The sequence below is a fragment of the Hesperophylax consimilis genome, chromosome 31 (genome assembly GCF_061612785.1).
Source record: "Hesperophylax consimilis isolate HC1 chromosome 31, BYU_Hcon_1.0, whole genome shotgun sequence".
NCBI lineage: Eukaryota > Metazoa > Arthropoda > Insecta > Trichoptera > Limnephilidae > Hesperophylax > Hesperophylax consimilis.
In genome coordinates, this window is record NC_142866.1 from 2259349 (window position 1) to 2280402 (window position 21054).

The 21054-nt window shown below is 34.3% G+C and overlaps 1 protein-coding gene across 3 annotated transcripts in view; it reads left to right on the forward strand.

Moving 5' to 3' along the window:
• LOC149409338 (Krueppel-like factor 7) overlaps positions 1–21054 on the forward strand; it is a 354445-nt gene that overhangs the window by 265027 nt on the left and 68364 nt on the right. The window contains exon 3 of one of the 3 annotated variants that reach the window (XM_089649751.1): positions 17680–17737. The exons of the other annotated variants lie outside the window; for them this stretch is intronic. The gene's annotated coding sequence lies outside the window, so the exon portion shown is untranslated. The remainder of the gene's footprint in view (positions 1–17679; positions 17738–21054) is intronic. 3 annotated transcript variants of the gene reach the window in all.

Genomic DNA, 21054 nt, shown 5'->3' on the forward strand with positions numbered 1-21054 from the left:
GGAGAATCATTTCATAAAACATTTTACGCTAATAATGTAGAAAAAATATGATTTCTAGTATTTTTAGATAATTCGAAACCAGAAACGTTACCTTTCTTTGAACAAGATTGAAAAATATCTCCTTATGGTGGATAAGAAGATAAAATATGAAAAGCGATTTCGAGGACGGGTTGTTTCACAGAATGTGAACAATTCATCAAATTTCAAGATTGATTTTCAAGTTATGTAAAGGTTATATTCAAGTTCTATGAATTTTTCAAATTCTGTGAATGAATTGTTCAAATGAAAAAATCGAAGAAAAATGTTTATAGGGGTATGTGCCACATCGAAGAACAGTGTCTGCACTGTGGTACACAACATATCAACAATATCAGTGGTGCGGATGACATGGTACTGTATAAGGCGACTACGCATTCTCTTGAAGATCTACGAAGAGTTTGCTGAGGAAACAAACATGATATTTAACCCCACTAAAATGGTTTTATCGGTTATGATAAATGGTCAGTGCCCGAAAAATACTCCTCCAGTTATTTTAAACGTAGTGATCTTGAAGATGACTGAAGGATCTAAATAACTAGGACACACAACTACCAGTTGTTTGATATACCGGATGACGTTATTGGTAGTCAAAAAAGAGCTGTCAGCGTAAAATCGAACATGCCCAGCAGAAGACTTTACCTTTGCAGTGCCGATGTGAAAAGGACGCTCTTCCTCGCCTTCTGCGCAACGCTGTAAATGTGCGAACTTTTTGCAAACTACAAAAAAGCAGTAATAATTCGGCATAATGTTTGGCCTCCCCAGATACTGCAAAAGGAGTTCCCGGTCTTGCACCCTTAGGCTGGCCGCATACATACGTTTTCCGTATTCGATTTCCGAATTCGTTTTCCGTATTCGGAATTCCGTGAGACTAGCGCAAACGTTCGTTTTTCTTCATTCGGAATGTATAAACGTAAGTACCAGTGTTGCCAACAAGGGCCATGTAGGCTACTCAGAGCCAGAATCGGCGCCGAAAAAATCTACAATTAAGCTACTTCAAAAACATCAATTTTAAACATGTCCCGAAATTCTCTAGCCACCCCCCCCCCCCCCCCACGAAATTTTTATTTTCACGTAAAAACATCAATTTTAAACATGTCCCACCTAACAGCAAATTCGGCTACTTTACGCTACCTTATGTATGAGAAACGGCGATATTAGGTCAAGATCGTTGGCAACACTGAATTACTGAACGGAAATTTCCGAACGTTTGCGTCGGCACACACAAAATGTATGCAAGAGCTGCGTTCCACATGACGTCATTAGGTTTTTTCCATTCGGTTTCTCCGAACGCGCCGGCTTGCATTCGGAACGTGCGTAAGGAATTTGTTCCGTTCGGAACTAAAACGAACGTGTGCGGCAGTTAATGTATTTTCTACTGATTCCGTGCATTCGGATGTCCGAATACGGAAAACGAATTCGGAAATCGAATACGGAAAACGTATGTATGCGGCCAGCCTTATACGATCCAGGTATTTAGGAATGAGGAAAAAATAAACAGTTCCGGGAATATCCTCATCATGGAAGTCCGCCGCATCAACGCATATTGGAGTAAGTTACTGGCCCCCCACAAACAAGATGTGGGGACAAACAAGTTGCCACAGCTTCAACATTTTTATTTTCGTATGTTTACATACACTTATTTTTTATTGTTGTTTATTTAATTTATTCCTTATATAATGTATACAACTCAGTGTGGGATTGAAGATTGCACCAACCTCCCCAAATACTGAAATAGAATCAAATTATTATATTGCATATGCCTATTGTTTCACAAACATAATATAGATACTTGTGCTACCAACTCTAGTTACTCAATACTCTTGTCAATAGTGGGGTTGCTCGAACTCTCCGGTTCTCTCACACACACGCGTAAACTATTAAACCTCTTCATCGTTATGGATCAATTTCACAGTTGTTGTATTATATTTAGATGAGACATGAAGCCAAAAAATACGTTAGGCTTTTTAACCTCCAACTGAACTCCAACTGACCTCCAATTCTCCCAACGCTCCTAAAACAAACGTGGAACTAACAGTAGAATAAGTTTCATCGAGAAAATATTTATCCGTAGAAAATATTTTGGGTATTTTGTCACTTAATCAGAAATATAAAAATGATATTATTTTACTTTTAAATTTAAATATCACAGTTTTTATACTTGCATTGATTTAACTTACTAAAACGAATCAATACTCACTTGTCTGCCCTTGCACAAAGTTGCTGTTTCATAAACATTCAAACATTTCTCTTATTAATTTGAGAATCAATTCTCACTTTTCTCCTTGTCACTTCTTTTAACTGACTCAACACTTTGAGTATTTGAATCACGCTTTCATGACGATTTTTCTTTCCGGCACGTCACACTTTTGTGTTGTCGAACAATGTATTAATTTTGTATTGTCTTATGTGTTAAAACCATATACGCATCCCTACTCACTATTCGTTTTGATCATAATGCTTAGCATTATTATTAGATATTTTAATCTGTAGTTTGGTCATATGCCAATAGTTTTACAACACAATACAAATGCCATAGAGAAACCAATTCCTGCATTCAGTCCTCCAATTAAATTTCCCACACGAATTCATATAATAACATTATAGGGTCAACAATGATTGTACCCGTACAACGAAACATTATTTCTCGACTTTTCATAAAATCTGTCATCCAGTTAAATTGCCGAGTAAACACAATTTCATCATAATATTATAATCATTGTTATCACCCTTGGAGGCTACGAACGAGGCACTGTAAGTGCTAAATGTAAATAAATCTGTCAAGCGTCAAGCTTTACATAAGAAAAGCCATGATTATATATTATCATAAAATGGGGTTCATTAGTCAATTTAGCGGGATGAAAGAGAAAGCGAGTAGCTCAATTCAAGAACATGCGTGGTTCAAAAGTTGCGGTTTCTTGAAAACCTACTTTAGAATTCTTATTGATTGGTTTGTTTGTGATTGGTTGTCTACCCTACTTCTCGTACCACTACCACTGTATTCACTGCTTATGAATTAAATAATTTTTTGTAAATATCACATAGTTGTTGTTTTTACAAAACTAACCGCTGCAGTTTCCGACACTGCTTATCTACATTTTCTTTCAAATTTGTAATTGGTATACCTTTTTGTATTTCTTATATTAGCGAATATTGTGAAATTTCGCACCATTTATCCATTTACACACTAAGTGCATTTTTATCGTTATTTTAATATTTCGTTTAGTTTAACAATGTTGAACACAAAAATTGACCAATTTTGAACACCAATATTGAAAAAATGTGTTTTTAACTTCACTCTTTATAGTAGTGTTTTGATTGTCAAGCATTAATTTGTTTGTCATGCAATTGTAACAATGTTACAGAGTTTTAGTGTAAATGTTGATATCTGCTAATGTTAAACCACAACACAAATACATTCGCCTCCAAAGTGTCGTCAGACACAAATTAACGTGATACTAGGCGGATAATCGTCAATAATCAGTGCTTTCGGTAGAATGATTGTGGTTATAGGTATTATGTATATGAGAGTTGGAGAACAAGGAGTGCAAGGAGTAAATGTGATGTGAACAAAAACTGTTAGCCTTGGTCTATCAGCCCTCGCCTCGGCTTGAAGAGAGAGACGGCGATGATTGAGTCACATCCGCTCACTCGTATCAGTCACCGCATTGCGTATCCTCGACTCAGTGCTGAACGAATAAGCCGATAGAAGTGTGTTACGGGCATGTCTGTGACCAGAAGTAAGCATTTTTTAGTTAGTTCTGATGAAAATGATCAAAAGTTTCAAAATATTGAAATGTTTTCTTGAACAGATATTCAATTTCATTGACCTGTCTGGTTTCTAAAACTCGTATAAAACATCGATATCAGTTTTTGTTCAAACTGGAAATGATTAAACTTCTCAATATTAAATAAATAAATTCTTTATTCCAGGATGTGGGGAGATGAGTGCAATATCACAAATCCCATAGAGGGTATAGGTACAGATAATATTTACACAGTAAGAAAATGAAGAAAATTGATTAAAAATCAAAATTAAAAATTAGATTAAAGCAGAGAAGCACGGGAATCCATCGGATCTAAGATTGTGGGAGCAAGTATCTTTCTTCAATGGTCTTCAATGCTCGATTCTGAAGTCCGACGGGATTCTATGATAAGAATATTTCTGGAATGGTTTATCCTTCTCCTTAGTCCTGCAATTCTGGTTCTTAATAGAGTTGTAAATCCTGGAACTCACCCTTCTGTAAACATTGAGGAGGCACTGCAGTGCCTGGGGAGTCCGAACATCAATCGGTAAACGTTATTATATTGCACCCGAAGCCTTTCCATTGTTCTTTTTTTGAAGTTAGCCCAGAGCTCGCATGTGTACAGGCTATGAAGAGCGTCTTTTTCACTCGTGGACTACAGAGCCGAAATCTTCTACTGAGCATGTTACATTTTATACTCAATACACGCCTCTGCCTGTCAATATCTTCATCATCCGTTAGTTTATTGTTGATGACATGTCCTAGATATTTTGTGGTTTCTACTGTTTTCAGAAGCTCACCATTCAAAAAGGAGGGGGGAATGTTTTTTGGCCTACCCCGTGTTTTATGACCAACAGTACTGTTTTTTCGCATTATACATCATGTTTGTTTCGTGTGCAAATTCTTCACAGATTTTCAGGAAAATTCGTAATGTCCTTATTGATGGAGCCATCAGAACCATATCATCTGCGTAGCTCATATTGTTAATACATAGACCTCCAATCTGGAAGCCCACTCCAGCATTGTTTAACCTGTGGGTTAGTTCATCCATGTATATGTTAAACAGTACTGGGGACATACATCCTCCATGTCTGACCCCGCTTTTCAAGAAATAGGGTTTTGAGAATCCATCTTTCCACTTTACAAGGTTTTCCTGCTGACGGTGCCATGATTCGAGTATTTTCACCACTTTCCATGGTATTACTTTAGTTTTATTCCATATTAAGGGGTGGGAAACTCTGTCGAATGCCTTACTAAGGTCCAGAAAGCATGCGTAAGTTGTTGTTTTCTTTTTCCTGTAGTATTTTAACGTTCTTTTTACGCAGAATATAGCTGAGTACAGTAGAGAACTCTCTCTTGAAGCCCATCTGATTATCTTTTGTTTTCATGTGGCATCGGACTTGATCTAAGAGAACTCGTTCAAATATTCTAGCGATGGCCGTGGCGATGGATATCGGTCTGTAGTTTTCCTGTAAAGTTATGTCTGCCAGTTTGGATTCTATTATCGGTATTATAATTGTCTTTGTCATGGGTAGGTAGCCACTCTTTATGATGTCGTTGAACATGAACAGTGTTGCAAGAAGTTCCATAATGGGTGCCCCTGCATGTTTGACGTGTTCGGTGCTTAAACCATCATGCCCTGCAGACGTTCCAGATTTCATGTTACTATTCGCCGATATTATCATGTTAGTTGTGACAATGGGATCGATATCATCATAAACAGTCAAATGTGATTCATTTTTTTCTTTAAAAATGTTTGCAATTACTTCTGGATTCATCTCTCCGTGTATGTTGCACGAGATCTTACAACGCGTGTTTAACAATTTATTTGACTTGTTCCAAATTTTTTTTATATCATGATTATCTAGATTCCCCGTTATTTTGTCCATCTGGAGTTGAGTCGAGTTATTTTGACATTTTTTAGTGCTGTTTTAAAGGCAGCACGCTTTGCCCTTCTATCCTCTGCGACAAGACCCTCGCACGATCTCCCATTAATTATCCAAGTGAACACCGCTTGTCTGGATTAATCGTATTTATCCGCTACAAATTCATTCCACCCACATACTTGCTTATGTTTTTGGATAGTACACTTAGTAAAAACAGAAGTAGCACTCCTTCGTAGAGCATTTACTATTCTGCCGTATAGGTATTTTATTTTGGCATGTATAGGGTTGCCACCATCATCAGCAAATTTTTTATTTGACTTTATTTTGACGAGATAGATTTGCGAGTTCAAAAAGTCAAAATATTTTTCGTAACTAGACAATGGTCTAACCACCTGGTAGAGCTGTGTGCGTCACTGATATAAGTGTAAGAATCCACAGGTAATAATTCTATGTCGAGTATTATCTGTTCAGTGTCTTGTATGGAACCGCATATCACAGTACAGTACAACAACACACAACTAACGATCAAGTGAGCTGTGATCAGTGGCTGTGTACTAAGTAATGGAGTGGGACGATAATTGTATGAAGTATGTAGATTCCTTGTATAGGTACTAATATTGGGCGATAGAGACCATTGTATTCATAATCGGTCAATTACAGGCAATTACAATTAGGTGGTGTTCATAGCGGTAGCTGGCAATATCTACTAGATTGTTGAATTTCCTAATTTCTGTATGCAATGTTTGAGTTTGGTATTTTCATAAATTACTTTTTGGAAAAATGTTGTATTCTTTTGGTCTGAAAACTCAAAACTAATACTCTCACTCAATGAGAGGTGAGATTGGAGAAAATCAAATTATTTTTCCTGAATCAGGGTTATGTACAACTAAAAAAATTTGCAGTCGGTGGCGTCGCTAGTGTAGATTTGGTGTGTTACGAGAAATTACATTTATTGATCAGTTTAGAATTTCTCTGTAGAACTCAACAATATTTCTACTATTTTAATCTTTAAAAATATAATTAATATAATTTTTCTATTGAAACGCCTTAGTTTACAAGCGGCCAACGGAGGAACTAATAAAGTATATTAACTATTTTCTTAAAACACCTGAAAAAAAATAAGGAGCGGAGGGAGTGAACACGGGTCTTGAAGAGACCCATGTTATAGGAGAAAGAAAACACAGAGGCCGGCAAATCGTTCCACAGCCGAGATGTAGAATTCAAGAACAAACACCCGATCTCATGTGACAGATATCAACCGAGTATATATGTTGGGCGCGGGTTTGGAGTGTTTCCCGACTATGCAACGGTGCCGAAGGGATCAACGACGCTAGTTCCGTTCCTCGGAGCATCTTCCATTGTAATACCGGTAGACTAAGTATAGCATACCTACCTGACGTCTGTGCTCTAAATATTGCAATCCGTTATAGGGGTTAGGGGAATCCATCAAACGGATGGATTCCCACGGGCATTTAAAGTATTTCTGAATTGAAACCATACTACAAGCATCGTACGTAGCTTTATTGATTAAACACGATGATCGTAAATTAATGAAAAATGTAGTAAGTACCTAGTTACCTTGGGAACCGTCACCACGAGCGATTGGTGTTAGACTCTAGTTTGCCGATTACCAGCCCACAATAATATGAATCTGTCTAGGCTGAGTGTGATCGATGGGTAGAAGTCACTGAGCTCGATGACGGTGTTTGTCCCTTGTGCCTTGTGCCCTGTGCCCTGTACCCTGTACCCGGATATATAGGTAGAACACAAAGATGATCCCTCATTTTCATTTCTATATTAAATTAAATTTCATTAAAAAAACTTCGTAAATACATAACTATCTTCGCTGTACATTACCTACTTTGGCAACCATGTTTCCTCAAACAAAACAGAACATTGAAAAATAGTAAAAAATTGAAGAACATTAAACAAACTTAACCTAACATAACATAATCTGATGGCCCTCTGGGGACGGGAGATGATCAATATGCTCCGGAAACGAACTTCTGCTTGCACACATTTTGCACATCTATTCCGCATTTTTTATGCCTATCTATGTATTCTAATTATTGTATTGCATTGCACTACCCCTTCATACATTCTGAAATATTTTTTTTATTATTATTAATCTAACCACACATTACCTAAATAATTTTTAAATGACGTTATTTTTCTGTTTTTCTGTTTCATCATATTAATTTGAAGGCATATAATTTACGTAATCAGTATAATATTCATTTAATTTTTTCTTCAAACTAATTATAAATACAATGACATGGGATGTCAGAATAAATGTCATATTTTAATGGAGTTTTAAAGTCAGGTGATGAAGAAGAGATTGGGCAACCGTTCACCATCTCATATAGCCCTTTTTTCTCGAGCTCTCCTTTATACTCGACATCAGTGGAACGTTCGTAACATAAAGTACATTGTTTCCACTTTTACTTTATGGTATTAATGTTGAATTGTGAATTTTGTAACGATAATCTGCGTATGTCATGTATGATAGTTTCGTACAAGAGAATAAATACTCAATTAAGCATATGAACGCATCGCGCCTTGAGCAAAACCTTGGCCGCTTATCAAAACTTGAACAATACACCAAGAGCTGCTGTTTTCGTAATTGCTTTTGATTTTTTTTGAACACTCTCACCAGAACAACTACTTAACTTATTATAAACAATTGTTAATAAATTGTAACTCGCTGAAATAAACTTTGACCTATTGGTTTTCTTTCTTTATTAAATCGAAGAACTTCATAATCATAACATAGGTAGATATTTTTATGAAATCAAAGTTACGTACATTTTTTATCAATTCAAAAAATATAAATTGACAAAACTACAGATTAATAATTTTCTGATAAATATTTTGCTGTAAACAAAATTGAAATAAAAAAAATCTTTCACTTTTGTGTGATAAAGAGTATTTTTTTATCATGAAAATTTATTCATTTAATAATTATGTTATATTTTCACTTCATCAAATAATTGCAAAACCACTTTAAATAAATATCTTTGTGAATACCACTATTTAAACAAAAATGATCGAACATAATTTATTATTATACATTCTGTGTCTTTTTATGTTTTATAAACTCCTGATGTATGTTTAGGTCGAATATAAATACGATTTAAGCCCTATTCCTCTCTGTGATTTTATTTTAATTATAATTATGTGTACCCACAAAGTTAATGCTAAATGTGAAAATTTAATACCTATCGGCGAGTGCAGCCAAACGAGCAATAACGTATTAAAATAATTTAATTTATTGATACACATTAACTTCATAATATTTAATTCTTCTGATTAGGTGTGTACCTACTTTTTTATCTATTTTTTAAATAATAATTTAAAGTTGTACACTGTGAAAAGCTGTGCTTACGTGTATGAGGAATTTTATTTATTTAGTTATTAATTCGAAAACATCCAAAAAAATTTTTACGTCAGAAAGCACCAGGAAAAAACAGTGTATTTTGATTTTGTTAATTAGTTTACGGACATTTATAAACATTTTACATACAAACATTTTTAGCGCTGATTACCGTTTACTAATGTGATCTTTATCTTTAAAATAATCAAATAAGTTTGTCATCAAACATGATAAGTTTGGCAATAGATTCATTTATATAATAATACAAGAAAACCAGGAATTTCATATGATGTTTATCATTCCAGGCAACTATTGTTTAGCTGGAGACTGCTGTATGGATCGTAATAAAAAAGTATTACTTATTATAAACTAGCTATACATTACTATGCGTTGCTGTGGCTAAGTCTATCTGTGCAGCTAGAGAAACAACAGCACGTGTAGATTTTGCGTATATAATACATGCATATAAAAACACACGCGTATTCGAATGCAATGCTGTGTCAAAATTTCAAAGCAATCGGGGAAGAACTTTCGGAGATTTAAAATTTTGAACAAACGAACATTTACATTTTTATTTATATAAGATAGATGGGGTTCTCGAAAGATGGGGTTCACCTCGATAATCACCTACCTACGGAGGTATGTTGCGAATTATGTATCATCCAATTAGTGAAAAACAAATTATTTTCTGCTGATCTAATGATGTAAAGTAAGTTTGTTTGTGTATTTATCAGAGGCAATCATTTTCTTGCTGGATTCTATTAGAGCTGAATCGTAGATAGAAAGTTATTGGAAGCTGCTATTTATCTAAATGCGGTACGCATGAAGGTATTTTGAAATTTGTTATTGATTTCTGTAGGTATGATAAAACTGATAGATTTATTTGCAATGATGTTGTAATACACATAATTAGGTTCTTGTGATTTAAATGGCAGAGGCTAAAATATATTATGAATATTTATTGTATGAAGCTGCTAGCTATGGTCCGATATTACAACATACTTATAGAGTGTTATGGTACGTGTATCATAAGCAAGAAGTATGTATTTTACATTCAGTACTACTACTCACACACAAGTTCCTCTGAAGTGAAGTGCTAATTTTGGAAGCTTGTTTGGCCATGTGTTCACTGATCGTTGTAGCTTTATGGATACATTCCAATAAACACATAGTCAAGACGCCATGTAAATCGAACGACTTTAACAAAAAGGGTTGAAGCATTATTGGTGGCTGACTTATTTCCCACAAAATATCACGCATTTTTTTACTTTTAAGTCTCTCACTATTTTAAAGCGTAGATGAAATGAGAACCATTCAATTCAAAATTGGGCTTTGAATGATGCAAATCCCCTCATTTACATAGAAATCTACCAATGCGGTATCATAACAGAATGCCAACCTCTTTGCGATCAGCAACCTTTTTAGTGGCGGTACCTACTTTTCGTTGGATTTACGACTTATCTATCTTTACTCTTTTTCGGAAAACCGATTTATCTATCTTTAGCTTTAGTTTTGACCGATGCGATACGACCTACCGCAGCGCATCTACATCTATATAACCTTATTATAATAGATTTTAGCTGGCTTTTAGGTCGTTTTAAGGGTCTTTTAAGGATGTCGAATTATTGTATCAGTAATAGCATACTAATAGTCCCCTTCATTATTCATACTTACCAACTTGCGCTATTAATTTATTTGCATAGAAATGGACATTATTATCTCATGTAGGTGCGAGAAACACATAAAAATAAAAGGCTTATATTAAAAACTGAAAAGAATACATTATGTACATTAGCGTGGTATTCATTATCCTTCATACTATTTAAGCAATTGTTTTCCAAAAATTCATTTGTGAATTTCTGAAAAACTTATTTCTGGACTCGTTACCCGTTGTTAGTGAGTACAGCAAATATTTTTTTTTGCATATTAATTGGATATTTTATTTCTTTTAAATGTTGGAATTGGGTATCACGTATTTATTTGACAGTACACGTCAGACAAGTCTAATTCCTTCAAGCCTTGCAAAATCTTTAAATAAATTTACAATAGTCACAAACATAGAATAGTGTGTGATGTGATTTATGAATGTGAGTGAAGCAAAAAGTATGTAGATACAAATAAAGTTGTGTGAAAGTTGAAACTCTCGGCCTGGTGGTTTATTAGTTATTGGTTATTTTAAATACCAGAACTTTATAAAGCATGGTATAATCACACCAACACAATAGAACAACCTTAACGAGCAACAAGCTCTCAACAACAGATTCCATACTCATTGGATTGGTAGGAATGGTCCTGTTTTGTGGCCACCAAGAAGCTCTGATCTAACAAATAAATAAAACCATCTTGAAATTAACATATTTTACGTGCCTATTTTATAGACTTAAGGTAGTACTCAATATTGACGAATTGAAAATGATATTTTTTTTGTTTTGTGCAATAGTCGATAATTTACGGCATTGTAGGGGTGTGAAGCTTGACGCATTCATTAAACCTCTACACTTAACTCAAAAGCACATTATTAATTTCATATATAATAGAAAGAGAACATTTCCGACTGACTTATTATAAAAAGAAACTAAAATATTTAATATTCGCAAATTATTCATCATGCAAACCATACAATAATGATAAATAATAAAAACAATAAGATAGAAAGAGCAAAATAATAAATAATGTATTTTACATAATACCCCCAAAACAATACCAAATTAATGCAAACACATGCCAGTTTTATTGGTCCGCGTATATTTAATTTTCTACCTTAGCAAATTCAAATGGCTAATAAAATATCATAATATGTAAAGAATGATTTAAATATTGAAACACTGTTCATATAACTTCGTTGTATTTTAGTATTTTTTTTAAAGTTTTTTTTACTCGTAGGTATTTCATTAGTATTTCTTTTATACTACCCGCGCACAGGCAGTGCCTCTGTGGGGTTCCTTGAACTTATCTTTTAAACATTTAGGCTGGCCGCATACATACGTTTTCCGTATTCGATTTACGAATTCGTTTTCCGTATTCGGAATTCCGTGAGACTAGCGCAAACGTTCGTTTTTCTTCATTCGGAATGTATAAACGTCAGAACCAGTGTTGCCAACAAGGGCGATATATCGCCATTTAGCCATTTAGGCTACTCAGAGCGAGAATCGGCGCCGAAAAAATCTAAAAGGCGACTGGTCGCCAATTAAGCTACTTCAAAAACATCAATTTTAAACATGTCCCGAAATTCTCTAGCCACCCCCCCCCCCCCCATGAAATTTATTTTTCTGGGGACAAATTTTATATTTTCTTGAAATTCTCTAGCCACCCTCCCCATGAATTTTTTTTATTTTCTGGGGACAAATTTTATTTTTTTGAAATTCTCTAGCCACCCCCCCACGAAATTTTTTTATTTTCACGTAAAAACATCAATTTTAAACATGTCCCACCTAACAGCAAATTCGGCTACTTTACGCTACCTTATGTATGAGAAACGGCGATATTAGGTCAAGATCCGTTGGCAACACTGAATTACGAATGGAAATTTCCGTACGTTTGCGTCGGCACAAACAAACTGTATGCAATAGCTGCGTTCCACATGACGTCATTAAGTTTTTTCCATTCGTTTTCTCCGAACGCGCCGGCTGGCATTCGGAACGTGCGTAAGGAATTTGTTCCGTTCGGAACTAAAACGAACGTGTGCGGCAGTTAATGTATTTTCTACTGATTCCGTGCATTCGGATGTCCGAATACGGAAAACGAATTCGGAAATCGAATACGAAAAACGTATGTATGCGGCCAGCCTTATCGAATACATATTTTTTATTCTGAAAATGTTTATGTTAATTATGTGTAAAACAGTTATTGGGTAAAAATTATAAAAAAAAAACTCCCATGGACTTTTGGGGTTAAGGATCTACAAGAATCCGCGAGGCAAATGCGACTGTGATTCCTGATATGATTCAGCGTACCTGGCGGGAGGTCGGCTATCGCTCAAATGTTGGCCATGCTATATAAATATATATAAAGGAGGAAGTCATATCGAAATTATCTACGTAATATATATATAAAGTTTACCTTAAGAACACACTTAGTATCGCCTCCAAAAATTAATTGTAGTTGTAATCCTGAAGTTGAGAAGAGTGCGTATTGAGGCGCACCCTCCGTCGCGCCGTGGGAGTGACCATCTGTTGTGCCGTGGGTACCTACTCTTTAGGAACCAATTTGTTGCGTTTCATCATCGAGTTTTGGTGCCATTTCGATACACCTGTGCACAATGAATTTCAGATTCAATTTTGTCTTCTGATTTGGTCAGTTAGGGAAGCTTATGTTCTGCCCATAAAACGCCCTGGAGATGGTCAAAACAAATTTACAAATAAAGCTTCATTCACAGTTCGTATCATTTGCCTCCAATGATACGTTTCAAATTAAAAATCTCTTCAAATGCGTCTTTAAAGGATCAATTTGTCGAATTAATGTGCAAAATGGACCATTGTGGGAAGCTTGTCTTTCTGTACTGATCGTACTATAGTACACTGGAGAAAACTTACTTCCAAGAAATATTCTTGATTTATTAACATACTGATCAAATCTTTCGTTTTACTGTTATAATAGAACTGCAGGCCTATAACGAATGAATTGAAAGATTCCCTAACAAAGGAAGTACGGATGAAAAAGTTTTCTAACAAATACTGATAATGATATTTACATACTGATATTGTCGCATTCCATCATGATATCTATTAGGAAAATAGTTCTAGATATATTCTGAATGATTAATATTTTTTCAAGAAGTTGGCTTCCTGTCAATTTTCTAACAGTACTTTTTTCTCCGTGCATAAGAAAACAATCAACGAAATAACCATTTTGACCGAACCAAATCATTTTGGAAGCAGGGTCCAATAGTACCGCCTATTTTCAATAATAATTTGAATGCTTACTTAGATACTCAATAACAAATTTAATTAAAATTAGAATTTCATTCATCACAAAAAGTGCTTCTTATTTAAAAAATAACATAGATCTTTTGGCACAGTCATAAGAAACGAAATAAACATTAAAAATTTAACAGTAAAAATGTAGTTATTTTTTTTCATTTTTTTATTTTTTATTTTTATTTCTTTGTTGAATAAATAGTTAATACATATCAACAAACAAGTCCTGCTAAGCCAATTGAATTGGCTTGTCAACAGGTGCTTAAAGTTTAGTTTCATATACATTTTTATAAGTTATAATTTATATCTTATATCTACAGAATTAACAATTTTTCATACAATTTTTCATACATAATTAAAGTAAATATTTTTTTTCCGATAGCCAATTTTTCACCATATATTTAACCTTATTCATAGATTTACATTGCTTTATAGTGTCAGGTAATAAATTAAATATCTTCGGTATGTTGTGTTCAAACGTTCTCTGTCCGTATTTATTATTAAATTTCGGAACTATTAACCCGTCATTGCGCGTGAATCTAGTACTGTATTTATGTTCTAATTTTTCTTTATGCTGCGGGGTAAATATATACTGAATTATGATTTTTTGCCATAGTATAGCCTTAACAGGTAAAATTTTGGCACTCTGAAACAGCAACGGTGTATTATGTCTCTATTATGATTTAAGATTTTCACGGCCAAAAGTATTTTTGTTATTTGTTTTTGGGGTATTATGCCGTGTTGCGCTAACTCCTTCTTTAGCCAACGTTTCGGACAGCATTGCAGTGTCCATCATCAGGGCAGATGTCTTATTTGAGGTTGTGTTAAAATGTGAGCTTAAGTATGAGGTTGTGATACCGTGTTGCCAGCTCCAACCCTCTGAGCTAACATTAACGTATCATTTTTTTTTTTTTTTTTTTTTTTCTATTTAAAGTGGTTTTCTTCGTTTAGCTCTGGTGTATCCGTCAATTACCGGATACCAAGAACTATTAAGCTTAGCTCCATCGTCTCTATTGATGTTTACGGGATTTTTATGAATTTCAATGGCCTCCGTAATCAGCCGTGCTCTATAAGTTTTCGGTCTCCCCAGGATTTCAGGAACAAATCCAAAGTAATGCCCGGTGTCAATCAAATGCTCGGCAATTGCCGATTTGTCAGGGTGGCCGAGTTTACAAGCTCTGAAGTGTTCCGAAATTCTTTTGGAGATAGTCCGCTCTGTCTGGCCTACATAGACCTTGTCACATCCGGAACAGCTGAGTTTATACACTCCATCTGTTTCCAGAGGAAACTTAGTCTTTTTTAACAGATGGAGTGTATAAACTCAGCTGTTCCGGATGTGACAAGGTCTATGTAGGCCAGACAGAGCGGACTATCTCCAAAAGAATTTCGGAACACTTCAGAGCTTGTAAACTCGGCCACCCTGACAAATCGGCAATTGCCGAGCATTTGATTGACACCGGGCATTACTTTGGATTTGTTCCTGAAATCCTGGGGAGACCGAAAACTTATAGAGCACGGCTGATTACGGAGGCCATTGAAATTCATAAAAATCCCGTAAACATCAATAGAGACGATGGAGCTAAGCTTAATAGTTCTTGGTATCCGGTAATTGACGGATACACCAGAGCTAAACGAAGAAAACCACTTTAAATAGAAAAAAAAAAAAAAAAAGAAAAAATGATACGTTAATGTTAGCTCAGAGGGTTGGAGCTGGCAACACGGTATCACAACCTCATACTTAAGCTCACATTTTAACACAACCTCAAATAAGACATCTGCCCTGATGATGGACACTGCAATGCTGTCCGAAACGTTGGCTAAAGAAGGAGTTAGCGCAACACGGCATAATACCCCAAAAACAAATAACAAAAATATTATGTCTCTGTTTAAAAATATTAGGGACGACTAGTAATTTTACAATTGCGTTTTGTACAACTTGGACTTGTTTCAGATTGGTTATACTAGTATTTCCCCATATGGTTAATCCATATCTTATAATAGATTCTGCCATTGACATATATATTATTTTAAGTGTTTCAATTGATAGGAAAAAAATTTAATGTGTACATTCTGCCAGCAATTGATCTGAGTCTTTTACAGGTTTTTTTAATATGTTTGTCCCATTTGAAAAAGCAATCTACTGTAACACCAAGATAGACATATTCTGTAACTAATTCTAAGCTTTCACATTTACAATTAGTCGGGATATTTTTATGGATGCAATTAAAATTATGAGAAATAATATTAGGATTAAATTGAAATCTGGCATTAGGTGATCTTATATGCATAACTTTGGTGTTTTTAGCATTTATTAATAGTCCTGCATCATGTGACCATTTACTAAGTTGATTAAAGTCAATTTACATGAGTTCAATTGCTATTTTTAGATCATTATGTGATATGACCAATGCCGTATCATCTGCAAATACAAAATGTTTAACAAAAGAGAGACGTTTTTTCATTATAGTTACATAAATTATATATAGTGTAGGTCCCAATATGGAACCTTGTGGAACTCCTGCAGATACATTCTTTGTTTTACTAAAAGTATTATTTATTTTGGTTCATATTTTTTTATTTCTAAGATAATCTTTAAATAAATTTAACACATTTCCTCTTATTCCAATTTTTTCTAAGGTTTCTAGCAGTTTTTTAGAGTTAATTGTGTCAAAAGCTTTAGAGTTATAATATATTAATCTTTTATCTGAAAAAATAGTCATCACGGGACGCCTGGCAGATGTGGAACATCGTGATTTTTATTGAAGGAAATGAAAATTAAAGTAAACAAGTATTTTCATTTTTTGTAATAGAACAATTATTAAAATACTAGCTAATGTGTGCCCGTCGTTGCTGAGAGTTATTCTTAGGAGATTGACATATACCCTCGCAAACTTTTCTGTAAGCCCGTTTAAGATATGTAATTCCGTAGTACATTATTTTGATTTATCTCATAAGGTTTAGCCATTGTTAGCAATGTAAGTGCCCGAAAGTATATTTTTTACGAATTACTTACAAAGCATCGAGTTTCATCTACTTTCTATAACTATAATATATATGAATCATTTATAAATAAGCCTTCCAGAAATGATATTGAAAGCCTTATCAAAATCCATAGCGTAGTTTAGAAGAACAAAGCGCCCAAAAAGACAGACGCGGAAAGCGACTTTATTTTATACTATTTAGAGATAAACAAAGAAATGTAATTTGAAATATAAATTTGTCATCAATCAGAATCGATCCGTTGCTAATTTTAGTGAGAACAGAAGTTAATACCGCACAGAGTTTTGGCGGCCGGGCGGAAAGAGCCGACTAGTTACGAGGCTGGCCGAATGTAGCGTCGTTCCGATTATTGTCCCATTTGCGTGTAAGAGTGTCACCCCATGTCTTGCCACACAAGAGTTGGTTTTACCCGCCTAGCCCCGTTTTTTCAAAAAAACGTTTCATATCAAAATAATTGTGTAGTCATTTTCAAACAGTATTTTTGTTCATTAAAAACGTTAGTTTCTGAAATAATGAGGTTGTTCATAGACGCCGGTTCATTGATCGCAAGCTTCCCCTAAGTGCCCGCAGTTACTTTTCTTGATTGCTACACAAGGTATTTCACCACTTGTTGGTTTTATCTTAAATCGTTATGCTATCTTAATTAATAAACTACTTTGTAAATGAATATGATTTATTTGACTTTGATCTTACCATTTTCTATAAACTATTTTTTTTTCCAGGTAAGGAAAACTTCCATGGTTCAACGCTTTTTGGAAGGTCTGTTCAGGAAAAGCGCAAGTATAATATTCCTTCCGTTAATTACTTATTTTATTATGTCTTTGACTGGCTTTATGTTGGTGAAATGCTTGGAATTAACTTACCTTCGAAATGTAAATGCATTTTAACTTCAATTATGGCAGTCTTTTAGGCTTAAGGCTTCCGAAAGGTAGAATGTTAATTCTTGACTCAGTGTAGACGTCCTGTTTTGATGGATGGATTTAAGATGGTAGCCATGTTTCATAGTTTTTTATTATTCCGCCAGAGCGCACGCGCGTTGCTACTTGTGCGAGATGTCAAGTCGAAGTAATCAACCATGAAGTATACTGTTCACAGAACTACTCACATTCGTTTATATATGACTAGCTGAACTCCCCGGCTTTGCTCGGGCTTTACACAAAGTGTTTTTAAAATCAGATAAACGGTGATCCTCTACTCTTGTTTTGAAGATCAAGTCTGTAAAATTTCATCAACCTGAAAGTTGTGAATTTTAGTAAACAGGTTTAAGGTAGAAATAATAATACTGTCAATAATTGAAAAAGTTAATTTTTATAGGTGTTTGCCATCCTAGGACGTCCTTGACTTCTTTCAAAATTCACTCCCACATCATATAATCTCATTAAATCCCTTTCTTTGTTCACTCGCTCTCCATGCCCAAACAATCTCAGCACCCCTTTCTTAATATTATACATACCCCTCGCTTTACCATAAACGTGTAACTACTTGTGTCAGGCCTCCTTCAGACGGCTTCAACTTTTTCTACCATTTACTTCCACTTCATACATTCTGCTTACACACTTTTCTTGGTTCTTCACGTACGCCTCATTTTATCACATGTAATTACTTGATTCACTTGATCGTGCCGTATCTTCCTCGGACATCCCCAATTGTTTACACCATCCACTTCCACTTCATAATTCAATTTTATTATCCCAGTCTGCCATTTTACACGCGAAAAATCATGAATAATTTAATTTCAAGAAAAATTAAACCGAAATATAATAGGTTTAGATATATAAAATATCAACATCAATATAAGTACCTCAGGGTGGTCGCCGCATAATCCTCCATCCATTGCCCATTGAATGGAGAGCTGAACCTCTTTTGGTCGATGTAGATATCAAAATTCAGCTTTAAGGAATATTTTCAGGGAAAACGGGATGGCGGTGGATTCCTGTATGTAAATAATTATGTAGAGCCTATTTATATTACATAGTTCATCATCCTGTCCAGAGGAATAACAGATTCATAAGCTAAATATGAGATTCGTGCCTGCAGGAAAATGGTAACACGGGAGTACTTGTAGCTCTAAAAAGGACACATCTTTATGTTGTTGATACAGTACTAGTATACTAGATTAATGCTTAGGTTTAATTCTTTCAGATACAAGAACAAATTTAGGTAAACCAACAGTTTCGTAGATTGGTTTAAGTTATCTTCTCTTTACGATAATGTCGATCATAAGAAAGTTTTATTTGTTTTATTTGATTCCCAATTTAGGTATATGTATGTGTACCCAATGGTTCCATGATAACTCAACACACTTTAAAAAAGTGATATAAAGTCGCTAGTAATAAAATTGAAACCAAGTGGTATTTATATATTTTATGCGTATAAGCGGTCAGCGAAATTCGACAAGTTTATCCATTTCTTGTTATCAAAAGCCACATCGGAAATGCGTTCGTTATCCTATTCAGAATGATTAAAAATTAAATAATTTAGTTATTTTTTTCCTCAACTTCATTATATGCGCATAATAATAAAATAAACGTAGATAAGAAGAAAAAAAAGTCGATTGATGATGTTTCATTGATGATTTCTACAGCTTTTTCTTAACTTTGTTAAAGAATTAATTATGTAGAGTTTGCCACATCAATCTATTTTAAATATACTATAACTAGACTTTTAAATTCTTCTATTTGGATTCGTTCATTTCTATTATGGTCTACAGTGAAATTAAATATTATGTTTGGGATACCTCTGCAAGTATCTTTATAAATATACTGTGTAGCTTACGATTGAATTTATACCTACTCGAGATAAGTTAGCAGTAACGATAAAAGAAGCTGATAAATTAATATTTTACTTCAATTTGAACATTTAATGTGGACTATTTCTATTCTAAAGATGATAATTAGCTCATTCTGCAATGGATAAACGTTTCCAAGTATAACTATCATTATTCTGAAAATTGTTATTACGTTATTCTCTAGTGAGTATACGTTTCCAAGTACAGTTTACTGTAACACATCCAGCAGATTATAATAAGTTCATTCTAGTAAAAACGATATTTGCTCAGTATAGTAATCGTTTATAAATTTTATCTTATGCGGAGTAGAGTATTTTGCTCTTTCTCGTAATTCTGATTCAAATTTGCAAAAGAAAACACAAACTTCTTGACTAAACTGTCAACTGTAGTATTTTTTAATTATTACAAATATTATATTTTATGTTATGCTAAATGATCCTTCCACGGCATTAAAAAATGCTTATTGACGGTCGAAGTACTGATTTTTACCGCTTTCGTTATGTTTGCTGAGCTAAATGCTATAAAGTACCTCACATTAAAAACGACATAGAAAACTAATAAAACAGAAATGAATAACTTTAGTCCGCCTCAGCACAGGTCACCCTAGTGAGGAGGACTAAGAAATACAATTTACTATACATATATTTAATATCATATTTTGTATGTACAATGTTTAAATAGTCGCTATAATAAAAAAAACCTACATCAAAGCATTTATGTTTCATAAAATTCAGAATTCCAAGTATAAAGTCAAAATTAATATGAAAATTTCCCTGAAGTTAATTTTTAACAATTTGCATATTACAATCATTCAATTGGAAAAATACTCAGATGACCCTTAGATTTTAATTGGATCGTATTATCGAAGTCTGTAGTACTCGGAGAGATACTAAAAAGGACTGCACATTTGTAGAAATCAGTCGGAAAATTACGTGTTTCTATTTTAAAATCACATTGAAATTCACTCCAGTGAGAGATCTTTGAGTCGGAACAGAAATGAAAGGAATTTTGCTATTCAGGGCTTCAATTCACGCGCATCATGAATGCATCCCGTATACAATAATCCTATTATGCAATTCAATTGCCAATCCTTAAAATATCATATATCTAAAGATGAATACATCGAGTAGTAGGTAATGAACAATTTTTCGATTTGGTGTTTAATTTTTCAACTCAACTTTAAGGCGATGCACTACGTAGTAATGCAAAATCTTGTGTTTTTTGTTTGAAAATTTGGTCGCCTTGAAATGTTTCAGATGATTTAATTAAATACTGCAAGTAGAATACATCCTGGCCTTTGAAATAATGG